Source organism: Calonectris borealis, chromosome 3 (genome assembly GCF_964195595.1).
Source record: "Calonectris borealis chromosome 3, bCalBor7.hap1.2, whole genome shotgun sequence".
Lineage (NCBI taxonomy): Eukaryota > Metazoa > Chordata > Aves > Procellariiformes > Procellariidae > Calonectris > Calonectris borealis.
Window position 1 is genome coordinate 90,708,627 of NC_134314.1, and position 15,535 is coordinate 90,724,161.

The following is a 15,535-nucleotide window of genomic DNA, read 5'->3' on the forward strand; positions in this document are numbered from 1 at the left end:
AAAGAGAAGGAAAAAAAAAGGGGTGAGTAAGAAAGTGCATGTGGTGAACCCTCCAAAGCACAAAGCCACAGCTTGTGACACCAGAGGGCAATGTTCTCTTGCAATATCGGTTGCAGGACAAAACCACAAGCCTGAAAAATCTGCATTACAGGCAAAAGCTCTTTTGAAAAAAGACCACAGTTCTGAAAAAACAAAGTTTACAAGGTAGTGTGCTAAGCTATACTATCAGCTTTGAAATTTTGCATGACGTACAGGTACTGGTTAAACAGAATGCTTTTTTAATCAATTTTAAGTTTTAGAGTGAATCATATGTGCAATGTCAGCAGACATACAATGCCAAGGAAAGCTGAAAATCTCAAGCACGTATGTGCTCAGGGTAAACATGGTATAAACCCCCCTATATTCAATTTTTTTTTGGGTGCACAAAATAACCATAAGTCTTACCTCAACATAACTGGGAAACAATTGCTCGTGTAATGGCTCAGTAAAAATTAAGGTCTTAATAAGTTAATAAGGATATAGAATCATAGAATCATAGAATCATACAGGTTGGAAAAGACCTCTAAGATCATCGTGTCCAACCATCAACCCAACACACCATGCCCACTACACCATGTCCCTAAGGGCCCCATCTACACGTCTTTTAAATACCTCCAGGGATGGTGACTCCACCATTTCCCTGGGCAGCCTGTTCCAAGGCCTGACCACTCTTTCAGTAAAGAAGTTTCTCCTAATGTTCAATCTAAACCTCCCTTGGTGCAACTTAGGGCCATTTCCTCTTGTCCTATCACTAGTTACTTGGCAGAAGAGATCAACACCCACCTCGCTACAACCTCCTTTCAGGTAGTTGTAGAGTGCGATGAGGTCTCCCCTCAGCCTCCTCTTCTCCAGGCTAAACAGTCCCAGTTCCCTCAGCCGCTCCTCATAAGGCTTGTGCTCCAGGCCCTTCACCAGCTTCGTTGCCCTCCTCTGGACACGCTCCAGCGCCTCCATGTCCTTCTTGTAGTGAGGGGCCCAAAACTGAACACAGTATTCGAAGTGTGGCCTCACCAGTGCCGAGTCCAGGGGCACGATCACCTCCCTACTCCTGCTGGCCACACTATTCCTGATACAGGCCAGGATGCCGTTGGCCTTCTTGGCCACCTGGGCACACTGCCGGCTCATGTTCAGCCGGCTGTCAATCAGCACCCCCAGGTCCTTTTCCTCTGGGCAGCTTTCCAGCCACTCTTCCCCAAGCCTGTAGCGTTGCCTGGGGTTGTTGTGGCCGAAGTGCAGGACCTGGCACTTGGCCTTGTTGAACCTCATACAGTTGGCCTCGGCCCATTGATCCAGCCTGTCCAGGTCCCTCTGCAGAGCCTTCCTACCCTCGAGCAGATCAACACTCCCGCCCAGCTTGGTGTCATCTGCAAACTTACTGAGGGAGCACTCGATCTCCTCGTCCAGATCATTGATAAAGATATTGAACAAGACCGGCACCAGTACTGAGCCCTGGGGAACACCGCTCGTGACCGGCCGCCAACTGGATTTAACTCCGTTGACCACAACTCTCTGGGCTCGGCTGTCCAGCCAGTTTTTTACCCAGCGAAGAGTGTACCTGCCTAGGCCGTGAGCCGCCAGCTTCTCTAGGAGAATGCTGTGGGAGACAGTGTCAAAGGCCTTACTGAAGTCCAAGTAGACCACATCCACTGCCTTTCCCTCATCCACGAGGCGGGTCACCTGGTCATAGAAGGAGATCAGGTTGGTCAAGCAGGACCTGCCTTCCATGAACCCGTGCTGGCTGGGCCTGATCCCCTGGTTGTCCCGGACATGGCTCGTGAGCACCCTCAAAACCAACCGCTCCATGATCTTCCCCGGCACCGAGGTCAGGCTGACCGGTCTGTAGTTCCCCAGATCCTCCCTCCGGCCCTTCTTGTAGATGGGAGTCACATTGGCGAGCCTCCAGTCGTCCGGGACCTCCCCAGTTAACCAGGACTGCTGGTAAATGATGGAGAGCGGCTCGGCAAGCTCCTCCGCCAGCTCCCTCAGTACCCTTGGGTGGATCCCATCCGGCCCCATAGACTTGTGAAAGTCCAGGTGGCATAGCAGGTCATTAACTTCATCCTCTTGAATTATGGGGGGTTTATCCTGCTCATCGTTCTTGTCTTCCAGCTCAGGGGGCTGAGTACCCTGAGGATAACCACTCTGACTACTAAAGACTGAGGCAAAGAAGGCGTTGAGTACCTCAGCCTTTTCCTCGTCCTTGGTGGCAACGTTCCCCCCCGCATCCAATAGAGGATGGAGATTCTCCTTGGCTCTCCTTTTGTCATTAACATACTTATAAAAGCATTTTTTGTTGTCTCTCACGACAGTGGCCAGGTTGAGTTCTAGCCGGGCTTTTGCCTTTCTAATTTCCTCTCTGCACGACCTAACACGATCCCTGTACTCTTCCTGAGTTGCCTGACCCTTCTTCCACAAGTGATAAACTCTCCTTTTTTTCCTGAGTCCCAGCCAGAGCTCCCCGTTCAGCCAGGCCGGTTGCCTTCCCCGCCCGTTCTTCTTGCGGCACATGGGGACAGCCCGCTCCTGCGCCTTTAAGACTTCCTTCTTGAAGAACGTCCAGCCTTCCTGGACCCCTTTGCCCTTCAGGACTGTCTCCCAAGGGACCCTCTCGACCAGTGTCCTGAGCAGGCCAAAGTCCGCCCTCCGGAAGTCCATGGTAGCGGTTTTGCTGGCCCCCCTCTTTACTTCACCAAGTATCGAAAATTCTACCATTTCATGGTCGCTAAGCCCAAACCGGCCTCCGACCACCACATCTCCCACCAGTCCTTCTCTGTTCGCGAACAGCAGGTCAAGCGAGGCATTTCCCCTGGTGGGCTCACTTACCAGCGGTGTCAGGAAGTTATCCTCCACACACTCCAGGAACCTCCTCGACTGTTTCCTCTCTGCCGTGTGGTATTTCCAGCAGACATCCGGAAAGTTGAAGTCCCCCACGAGAACAAGGGCTAGCGACTGGGAGACTTCTGCCAGCCTCTGGTAGAATATTTCATCTGCCTCCTCGTCCTGGCTAGGTGGTCTATAACAGACTCCCAGCAGGATATCTGCCTTGTTGGCCTTCCCCCTCATCCTTACCCACAAGCATTCGACCTCGTCATCACTATCATTGAGCTCTAGACAGTCGAAGCATTCCCTAACATACAGGGCTACTCCACCGCCTCTCCTTCCTCGCCTGTCCCTTCTGAAGAGCTTATAGCCATCCATTGCAGCACTCCAATCGTGAGACTCATCCCACCATGTTTCCGTGATGGCGACTAAGTCATAGCTACCCCGCTGCACAATGGCTTCCAGCTCCGCCTGTTTGCCGCCCATGCTGCGTGCATTGGTGTAGATGCACTTGAGCTGGGCTGCCGATTTCTCCCCCGACAATGGCGTGCGGTCCCTAGGCTCTTCTCTAGAGAGCCTGGTTTTATCCCCGTCCCCCTTCGAACCTAGTTTAAAGCCCTCTCGATGAGCCCCGCCAACTCACACGCGAGAATCCTTTTCCCCCTGTGAGACAGCTGAACTCCGTCCGTCGCCAGCAGGCCCGGTGCCGTGTAAACCTCCCCGTGGTCAAAGAAGCCAAAATTCTGCCGATGGCACCAGCCCCTGAGCCACGTGTTGATCCGATGAGTTTTCCTGTTCCTTTCGGTGTTCCGCCCTGCCACTGAAGGGATCGAGGAAAACACTACCTGTGCTCCCGATCCTCCCACCAGTCGCCCCAGCGCCCTGAAGTCCCTTTTGATCCCTTCGGGACTTCTCCCTGCAACCTCCTCACTGCCAGCCTATATAACCAGTAGCGGGCAGTGATCGGAGGCCTGTACCAGACCAGGGAGCTTCCTAGTAATGTCCTTCACCCGGGCCCCAGGGAGGCAGCAGGCTTCCCTGTGGGATGGGTCCAGCCGACAAATTGGGCCCTCGGTCCCCCTCAGAAGGGAATCACCAATGACAATTACCCTCCTTTTTTTCTTAGCGGAGGCAGTCGTAATTTGTGGGGCTGGCTGCCTCGCCTCGGGCAACCCCCTGGATGGGCCTTCATCTTCGTCCTCGTTCGTCTGGCCCTCAAGTTCCAGAGCCCCGTATCTGTTGTGTAGGGGCAGCTGGGAAGGTTGAGGTGAGGAAGGCCATCCGGGGGTTTGCCTGGCACCCCGAGGAGGGACCTGTGTCCATTCCCCTCCGTCACCTGGGTCTCCTCCTTCTGCCTGGTGGCAAGAGGGCAGGGGTTCTTCCGCTTCTTGCGGAGCCTCCGTGTGCTACCCTTGCCTCAAGGATGGCAGGGTGCGGCTCCACCAATCTATCTCCCTCTCGCACTCCCTGATGCTCCTTAGCCTCTCCACTTCCTCTTTCAGCTCTGCCACCAGGCTGAGCAGATCATCCACCTGGTCGCAGCGCACACAGGCATCGTCTCTGTGTGACATTGGAATAACAGTTAAAAAGTCAGTAATGTCCCACTTTGCTTTAATAGAAGTATTGAAAATAGGCATGCCCCCTTCTCCTCCTGTGCCATTTCCACAGTGGACTTATTAGCTTCAAAATTAAGTGAGCTAAAGTGATACAACCTCTCCCTTTCTTCCAAATAAAATAAGAAGGCCCTGTGCGTTGCCTGGTCAGGGCCGTGCCAGAGCCTGTTGGAGCCCCTGGGCAGGTGCGTGTGCTCAGGCAGAGCTCAGGCCCTGGGTGATGGGCAGCGCTTCTGGGCAGCCCCACTGTGGTGCAGCACCCCTGCCTGCAGCGGCATGGCCATAAATGTCTATCTACCCTTCGTTATGCAGGATGGGAAGGGTGATTTGTCTTTAATTACGTCTGTTAAATGAACAAACATCTTGCACAGAAATTAAAGGTAAATAGAAAAGATTTTATGAATGGCCTCAGGGGCAGGTATGAGGGCAAAATCCTCAAAAGGATTTAAGTGTTGCAGTGTCAAGTGCTAACTTGCTGGTTTCTGCAGTCCTTATCTGATGAGTCAGAAGTAGACACCTAAAAATGGGGTCTGCAAAGTGATTAATGGTCAGATTTTCCTGAAGGGGCTGGAAAAGGGGGGTGGAAATTAACCAACATCATTTGGTACGAAGACTGATGGACCTGGCTTCTTCCTGAAAGATCTTAAAACTTTCTTCCCCCTCTGGGGATGGCCCTAGTCTTTTGGGCAGAGGTAGGGTGTACATTGATAGGGCAGCAGAAGGACAAGAGAAAGCCCAGAGGAGGAAAGCAAAGGTGATTGAAGATGTGCAATGGCTTGTGCACAGGGAATACCTCCATGGGTATGGCTGCTCAACTGCAAAAAACAAAGCTGAGGGGCAATGCTATGGAGAAGGTGAGGAGGCATGATGGTTCAGTGTTTCTCCTGTTGAAAGAACTGAGGAACATCGAGAGGAATCAGCTGATAATGGGCGTAAAACAAACAATGTCTTCATAAACACTGTGGATTGTGGAAGCTTACATTGATTTGTGGAAAGTGATGCAGTACAGAAAATCCAGTAAGGACTATTTAACAAACAGATACCACCTTTGTTTCAAGGATTCATCAACCACGAACCTGTGGAACTGGGAAAGACTAGTGGCAAAGCAGCACTGTAGGCTTTCCTTTTTTCTGTACTCTTCCCTAGGGATCTGCTATGTGTCACTGGTGGAGACAGCCCTGCAGGAGAGGGACTGCTGATTTGAGCAGCTATATCTTATGATTTTAATTCTACTTGCTGTTGTTTTTCCAGTTTGTACTGGATAATGCCGTTTCCCATTTTCTTTGGGCAGAGAAAGGGAGAATGTGCATAAAGGTTAGAGGTTAAGTTATCTGGCTCTTCTTCTGCCACCTCCTGCCTTCCACAGCTGCATCAAATCCACATTATCACTTTGTCTTAATTATCACATTATCTTCTAGGGGATTTCAAATATCTTGTTGTGGCTTATGAGCTTTACTGACCTCACTGGTGTGCAAGGATTATGTAAGAAACTTTGAAAGAGACACTAATTAAAACTGCAGATAAAAGGAAAGGGGGATAAAATGGAATAAGTCTTGGTCAGAGGCACATTGTGTCAGGCTATCCTGATGCCTGTCTTATCAAAGATTGTTAAGAATCTTCATTCATGTGTCTAGAAAAAAAAAAAGGATGTTTCTGTAGACAAAAGCAGTAGATCAAATCTATCTTACCTTGAGCAAAGCATCTGATGCAGTGTCACATGGGAAATTATTAGCTAAAATGGTGAAGATGGAGATTATTACAGGAACTGAGATGTGGTAAGGAGCTCTCTAAATGAGAGACGACAATGAGTCATGCTGGGAGGCAAATGATCAAGCTGAAAGAGACAATTTCCTCAAGGACTGGTCTCAGGACAGATCTCACTTAATATTTCAAATGAAGACCTTGGCATAAAAGACAGGAGAGTGATAATGAAATTGACTCACACATATAGGAAGCATCTGTAGTGTACAGCAGTACTGGAGTCTTGTGCATTGACATGGGGTGATCTTGAGGACCAGAAGGGTAGAAATGGTTACAGTAGGGGACGGGCCAAGGACACACATCTTGGGGCTAATGGCACGAGTATATGTTAGGATCTCAGTGGTGGGAAAGGACATTGGGGAGAACATCTTTTACTAGAAGACATCAGAAGAGGTTGGCTTAGTTAGCAAAGTAAAATGATGTCTCTGATGGGGGTGGAGAGGGTGGTTGTCTCTTATACACGTGTCCCAGAAGAGACTGCTGGGATCTGAGAAGAACTAGTCTAATTAAATGATGTGTTTGTGACAAAGCTATTCGGGATGAACCAGCCATAAATCAGTTGCAGCTGCAAATTAGAAAGATTTCTTACCATCTGAAGACTGAGAGTGTGGAGCCATACTCTAGGAGGAATAGTAAGGCCAAAAAAAAAAAGTCTAATTTTAAGATGATACTTGATAAGCTTGTATTATTGATTATATGAAAATGCCTGCTCATAATGACTGAAACTGGACTCAGTTGCTCAAAAGTCCTCTTCCAGTCCTACAATCCTTTCAATCATTTAGTTATAGACAGTCTTGCATTTACTCAAGACGTACTGAACTCATTCATTCAGATAGATCAGATTCAACAGAGACAATTGCCATCCCAAATGCCTGTTAGAACAATAACTAAGATAGATACACTCCCAGGTAGAAATAGAATCAGGTCTTATACCACCCTTGGAAAAATAAATAAATAGAGGTAGACAGAACCTTCATTCTTTTCTCCTTCCAAATTCTTCTGCCAGCATCTCAGTAATGCGTTTCTTCTTTCAAACCACACTGAGATAAAAGGTGCAGCAAGCTGGCATAGTGTCACAGATTGTAAGGCCAGAACAGATTGCTTGGGTCAGCTGGTCTGACCCTCGGCATTTTTCAAGGCTATGTGGTACATTGCTTTCGCTACTTTATCTTATAATGTCTCACCTGATACCAATGACCTACAGGGCTTTTCTTGTCCCTTGGAAGAAGAATTGGATGATTTCGGTACAGCAAAGAATTCATTAAAATCATTCCAGTTCCTTTCCATGTTTATGAGCTGTCCTTAAGTTGATTTATGTTCCTAAAATATTTCATTCAAAGCCATTCAGTGCTGCTGGCATATCTGAGACTAAGAACTTTTCATATGATAGTTATTATTCCTGCTAATCTGTAGTTTGTTAATCAGAATTTTTATCTTGATATATAGTAGGTATTATAAGGTTGGTATCCTAAGGTTTTTGATGTTGCTGCTGTTCCCTGACTGGATGGGTCATAAGCCATCCAAGCACTTTCAAAAAAACAACTGATCACTTCCCAATCAAACACTTCTGTATTTGGGTAGGGTGTTGTAGCGCATTTCCTTTCTGCAAGTATCTTTGACTACAGAAGTGCTCTGCAGACCAGCATTCACTGAAAATGATGGCTGGTGCTGTGATGCAGGTAACACTGCAACGGGCCCTGGGTTTTATTCTGAACATCAGTTGCAGGCATTGCCCTGCTCATCTTTGCAATTTTATAGTACTGCTAGTAAGCGTACTTAGCCAAAACTTTTAATCATCAGCTTTGGTCATTCTTAATCTTGTCAGCTCAAGAGTGTATGAATATTACCTTTTTTCCTATAAATCTGTTCCCTTGAACAGATAGTGATCACAGTTGCTGCTTGCCTGGGTAATTGCTACTATGTTGTATCTGGCGATCTTAGTCTGTGACCTTCATTATACTGACTTCCACAGGAGTTAGCCACATGTCCTGTTTTCAGTTGGAATAGAGTTAATTTTCTTCCTAGCGGCTGGTATAGTGCTGTGTTTTGGATTTAGGATGAGAATAATGTTGATAACACACTGATGTTTTAGTTGTTGCTAAGTAGTTCTTACAAAGTCAAGGACTTTTCAGCTTCCCATGCTCTGCCAGGTGCACAAGAAGCTGGGAGGGAGCATAGCTGGACTGTTAGCCCAACTGGCCAAGGGGGTATTCCATACCATATGACATCATGCTCAGTATATAAACTGGGGGAGTGGTCAGGGGAGGAGCGATTGCTGCTTAGGGACTGTCTGGGCATCGGTTGGTGGGTGGTGAGCAATTGCATTGTACATCACTTACTTTGTATATTCTTTTATCATTATTACTATTACTATTACTATTAATTACTATTTTACTTTATTTCAATTATTAAACTGTTCTTATCTCAACCCATGAATTTTTCTCACTTTTACTCTTCTGGTTCCCTCCCCCATACCACTGGAGAGGGGGGAGTGAGTGAGCGGCTGTGTGACGTTTAATTGCTGGCTGGGGTTAAACCACAACACCACAATATACAGTAATGAGAGAAAGAAACCAGTCTCTGGCTTTCCCATATCTGTGGAAAGTGCATATGTGTGTTTTATGTAGATTAACATGCACACCTATAAATAAAAGTTAATCTGATTCTTCATTGTTCTCAAACCATGGGTGTGATTAACACATTCAAAATGAGAATCTTGTTTGTTTAGTTTTACACGTGTATTGTGGAACAAGGAACAATGGAAGAAAATTACATCAAGCGCTGCTTTGCTGCAATTCCCAACTCCTCAGGAAAAAAAACCTGCAAGGATATAGGCATAGCTGCTTGTTCTGCAGAGATTCAGAACAATACTGCTTACCATCTGTTGAAATATAGTAACAAGACTACATGGCACACTTCCATGGGGTTTTCATTTATTCCTAACACTGTAGCAGAACCAGAATCCTTTGAGGAATGGGAAGAATAAAATAGCAGTGGATTTTCTGTATGAGAAGAACAAGATTTTCTATATGAGCAAATGTGAGAAGGAAAGCAAAGAGGAAAATGAGCTGATAAAACTGGTGGAAATTTCCAAGTATGGATGATTCTTCTCTTCTGCATGTCAAATTTTTAGATGACTAGTATGCTTAAAACCTCCTTGGGATAATCTCATAGTGAAGATAAGAACTGAATTCAAAGATGAAGAGCTGAGTGAAAACTCCCCATCATATATATTCTCTTGGACTCTCTATTTGCGAGTCTTTGATGTACTCCTGTGTCTAATGCAAGCGAGGTGGCTTCAGTGGCCACCTAAGAACCCTCTTAGCTAGTCACATCTGTGAACTATGTAAGTGCTATCTGCCTGCTCCCATAGCGGCTTATTACTTGCTACCTGCTTCAGGTGCTCCTTGAGTTCACAGATGACTACATCTCCATCTGCAAAGTTTTCCAAGGAATCTGCTTCTGACAATGCCCAGAACTGCAAACCACCAAGGGCTGAGCAGCCAGTCCCCAAAAGTCAAGTGCGATGCTTAGGGCACATAAACTCCAGTTTTGGAAGTTTTTCCCTACGTTTAGGCGGTGGTGTCACTGAGGCCTCTATGTATCCGAGAGCAGCCAAGCGACTGTGCACTGTCACAGTGCAAGGCGGTGGCTCCAGTGCCCATTGCCAGGAGAAAGTAGCAATGATACCACCAGACTTACATGCCAGCTACACGCCTATTTTGACACAACCAATAAAATAGCGGTTTGGTGGTGGGGGAAGGTGGCTTTTGTCCAAACATTTATTAACCTGCAGTACCACAGCTCTGTCTCCTTCCATGCTGCCCTGGAGTTTTGGGCCGTGCGACATGTGCGTGTTGTGCTGCTTCTAGCTCTGCCCTGGGTGCTTAGACCCTACAGTAGATACTTCTGGCTGTACAACTGCAGGGTTAGAGTTTGATTGCAGGTGTACAGCCAGACGGTTGTAGGCCAAGGTAGCATGAAAGGAAGAATTAATTTGAACATCTCCTCTGGCCATGTGTAGATTTATCCCCATTGCAAAGATATCGAAACTTTCCAGAAGCTGATTTTTCTCCCTTGCTCCTTCTGTTTTGTCTTTCCTAACATTCACTTTGTTGCTACATCCCTCAGTGGTTCTTATTGCCTCCTTCTTCCCATTATCCCTGGTGCAATACAGTTACGTGCTTGAGAGGGTGAGAGAGGATGCTGCCTGTGCCAGAATCAAATATTCTCTTAGAGGTTTAAAATCCTGTAGCCATGACTATATTGGCTGCTGCTGCAGTTACCCATAGTACAGACCACACCAGGAGCAAAGAAATAAGGTATCTGGGTGTTTAAGGATGTTTAAACTTACCGGAGCATATTTTCACTGGGAGCAGAAGGAGAAGTGTTATTCTACATCTCCCCAGAAAATACAGTTTTATTTGCAGACTGCATAATAACTGTTAATCATGTATTTCCTCCAACCCTTACCTGTGGGAATATACCCAAAACATAATCTCATACCTCCCAACAAACAGCAACTGAAGCTTTCTTTGTTCTGTCATGATCTTCAGAGGCTGCAAAGTGGCAAGCCTTTCAGACAGTCCTCCTGTAAAGCCTCTGTTCTTCTTGCCTTTATTTCAATGTCTACAACTATAGGTTTGGATTTATGAGGATTTATGGTTTATTCTGTGCTGCTTCTCGGTATTTTAAGTTCTCGTAACTCAGACACAAAGCACTGGGAAGAGAATTACAGAAACAATGTGCAATGTGAAAAGGGGGACCTTTTTTCTTGTGAGGCTTCACATCTTGGAAGATGTGGATAACGGGTTTTTGTTCCCTGCCAGGGGGGGTACTGACTCCTTGACACGATTCACGGAGGCAATAAGCAGAGTCATGAGGCTGAGAGCACCGGGTAGCGGGGAAGTCATTAGCAAAGCATATAAACTGCTGGCAGTGGGTCTCGCCTCCCCCTCCTGCATGTCATTCCATCGCGCTTGCTATCAGATCTAACAATGTGCTCTACAGGCCCTTCTTTTCAGTGAGGGTGATGTTTGTTTTCTATGCCGGTCTGTGGCTGCCTTTTTTCTCCTTGTTCCTTGCCTTAAGACCTCTTCGGAATAAACAGCGACATGCCAGTCATCTTGTCTTATCACAGTCATACTTATAATAAAAATAGATGGCACTGAGGATCAAAAATGATGGAGTAGAAAAGAAAATGGGATCATTAGCTTTAGGTTGAGACCTGGGCAGGATGCTGCACCTAGAGGCTGAGGCATTGAGGTGTGCAGCGAAAGTGTTAGCCATGATATCTGGCATTTCATCTTGAATATTTAGTCTATAAATGTTTGGTCCAGTATATTTATCAACTTGCATAAGATCAAATACTGTTTGGTAATTAATTTGACAAAGAGCAAAAATCCATCAACAACTTCTGTGTGTGAATATATACGCTTTGCTCGCTCTGTTTCTCAGACTAAAGTCACTTTGACAAGATATATGCAGTCCTTGATCTTAAATATAAAGACTTAAGTATAAAGATCTGAAGCTGGAAATGACCATGAGTAAACAACATAAAATTTAGATACTACATAAAATTATTCATTTATTTCTATCATTTTATTTTTGTCACCTTAAAGTATTGAAATGCTGACTAATTTGTTGATGGTACTGGGAGGGTTTCTTGTCAGTGCAAACAGGAATTATAGCCTTAGACATTTTGTGCCTTTGGAAATCCTCTATTTCTCTACTTTGGAGCTCAGTAATTGTCTATATATGCCTTTGCACAGTAATTGTGCTGTTCTGAGCCTGTTATGTCCAGATTAGATTAAACAGAGAAAATTAGTTCTTATCATAATGCTTCATTAAAATTTTAGAAGTAGGATAATATCAAATGAGAATTTGACTTTATTATCTACAGAAATATGACAGCAGTTACATTTATGCTATTTATCATATCCAATTAGACTGTGCTTGTGAAAACAGAAGAGTTAGCCTTCAGTCTTCAGTCTGGCTTTTCACAAATATATGTAATATTTTCCCATACAAACTGCCAGCTCACAGCCTGTGCATCACTGAGGTCACATTTAACAGCAGTTGAAGAGCTCATATGATTCATAGGTACTACAGGCAGTGACAAATTTCACTCTTGAAGAATTAAAGTCTTGCATTTTTGTGTTGTTTTTGAAGCTGCTCCTGCTGACTAGAAAGTCAGTGGAAGATTAGCCGTTCATTTCACAGCCAGGAGTGTCAGACCCTTAAAGAACACTTTGGTTTGCTCTTAAATCTACCCCTTAAGTATGAATTTCCACACTTACCAAAACCAGTCTGGAAAGCTCCTGGAAGGAGAGTGCTCTGTTATAATGGTAGCTATCACTTCTGAAAGTGAGAGGGAAGAGGCTCAAGGGATCACTCTTGGGCAGCATCTCCACAGTCTTTGCACAGCAACAATTCTGTTAAGCAATTAAACACCCATTCTTTCGTCTGAGATGTGCTTTCATGTGTTCTTAAATTTCATAAACTGCCAAATTAGGTATTCAATAGTAAGTGGTAAATTGCAGCTCTTATTTTAACAACCAACAATTAGTCCAGCAAATGATGGGGTTTGATCTGTCGAAGCAGTTTTGGACATTAACAGACAAATAATGAGATAAAACAATGATCAGAATGAGTCTAAGCTCAGAAATTTGCCTATTGTACTGTTAGCGAAAAATCTTTAGGTGGTGATAATGCTGCAGCATGATAGTCCTGGACTGGTCTCCAGGCAGCCAGGTCTGCCCCATGCTCATCATTCGCAGTAGATTGACCACGAAAATGTGGGATTGTTTTTCCATGGCTGTGTGGGCTTTGGCTAAGTCTGTTATGCAGCCAGGAGCTCATTTGATGTTCCAGTCTGGAGCTAGGTTTTCTTTTGGGCCTCATTTTTCTTCTTCCCCAGCCTACAGGTTTTAGCATGTATGCAGCTATTTGGGTCCCTTTCATGAGCTGCTCATCACTGGCTGGTTGTCATCATCCCCACAGCACTTGTGGCCCAATTTATTTCAGTCTTGCAGAGATCAGCTAGTACTTCCCCTCAGTATACATCCTACCCTGAGACGGCATATATTCTTAAAACCTGACAAGAAATGATATTTAAACAACAACAAAAAAACAAACCCAAAACAACCTTGGAAGAGCAGACATCTCCCTGGCTGGCGTGTTATGACAATAGCTCCTTTAGATCAGCGTGTTTCATATAAACAACATTTTGTTCCACACACTGACAGTCTGTGATAAGTTCTGTTACTACCGTACAGGAGAAACACATCTGGTTATGCTGATGTGAAAAAGACCCTGTCAATGATAAATATATATCTTTTTAAACCTAATCTGTTACAAGTTTCTTACCTGCAGGGCAAAATATCTAAGATGTAAACATTTTTCTTGCAAGAAGCCTTCTAACAGAATGATGTGTCAGAAATTTACCTACTTCCTTTCAAACACATAAGCATTTAAGGAAATTAGCTATTTATTTATTTTTGGTGACACCCTCCTTTTCTGTGAATGTTAACACTGGGATATACAGTTCTGTGCATTGGTTGGTGTAAGAGAAAAATAGCTGTCCTTGCCTACTGCTATTTTGCCCCTTTTTTGGAGAATGATCTGCCATTTGTAGAACAGACATACCTATTTTAGCATCCTTGATAGAAGGTGGGCAGGAAGGAAAGAACATCCAAATGGTGTGCATGTGGCATCACTGGAAAAATACCTTTTTAATAAAAGGACTTTGTATTGTCATTTAAAACTGTAACCCTCAACTTGGATTTACATCTTCATGACAGCAAGGGATACATTAAATGTGTTACCACTAAAATACAGAGCACTAGTGAGGCTATCAAATATACTGAAACTCAGTTTGGAGTCATGGCACTTTAATACAAGCAAGACATTTTTACCCTTTGTGGGGGATAGAGCTTGGAAAATTTTTTACATATTTTGAAAAATTAGGTCTATATGAGAAACTCCCCTTAATTCTAGTGATATGACATAAAATCTAATGGCTCTAAATCTCCTCTGGTTTCAAAAATGTAAATGCCTTTTTAGGCTCAGTTAACAGGACAAACTAATTCCTCTGCTCTCTCAGTCTTCAGCTCAACCTGCTGATAAACTCTCACTGAATCGAATATTGTATCAGTTACCACATGACAGTTAACACAAGGAATATTTTTCCCAATCCTGCAATACTCATAAACTTTACCTTTTTTTTAAGATGCTATTCAGACTTCCAAAAACCAGCCGTGACATTCTAAAGGTGACATATAAATGATTGGCTTACTCATCTCACATGTTTTCACCATGTTTGTGTTACTGTTTTTTTTTTGCTTTGTCTGTAGCTGATTTTGGCTTCCTCGTTCTTGTCACCTCATTTCAGGTGCGTCTGGGCCCTGGTGTGAGTTGCAGGGCTCCACTTCGTCCTGCCTGCACCTCCCAGGGCAGAGCAGCCCGTCGTGCGTCAAGCGTCGGGGATGCTCTGAGTGCGGGGTAAGGCAGACCCCGTCCAGCCGGAGCGTGCGTCCTCGCTGGAGCAGAACCGGAGCTGAGCTGCCTGCTTTGGCGATGTACATACTGGTAGCATCCAGATGGTAGATTTTGCCAGATCAGCCCCTCTGGTTTCTGGTACAAGCAATTATCAGAGATTGCTCTCTTTTTCAACACAGATTAAAGGATTAGGAGTCAAAGTTTCTCCATTCTCAGTGTAAAAAAAAAGAAAATATAATTTCATTTCCCATCAATCAATCTTCTAGCTAAAGAATGACACCTGTCTTCTTCTAAATCTGACTGAAGCGTACATTTAGCTGCAATCTGATAGAAAAGCAACACACTTTTTTGTGGTTTTTTTTGTTTGTTTTTTTTTGTTCTGTTTTATTTTGTTTGTTTTTAAATTTTTAAAAACAGCATAATTATTTTAATATTCTTATTTAGTATCAACTTCATAATGGATCTGAAAACTTGCAAAGTTCAAGCTTCAGCTCCATTGCAATTGAAAATGTTGGTATAAACAGTAGTATAAAAGCCCAAAACAGGGCCTTTTGTGCTTATCATTTTATGACTGTATAAAAAGAAGTTTACACTCAAAATACTATCATGAATATGGGATTAAACAAAAAGAAAGAAATCCGGTTTTGCAATGGAAAATCATATAAAAATCCAGGATTAACTGTGGACAGTGTTTTTAGTGTATCATAGTGCAAATCATGTGGTTACTTAGTTATGAACAGAGTCCTACTACCTTCAGTGGGACTCCTGGGAAGAGTGAATGCTTATACTACCAATTCGGGGTT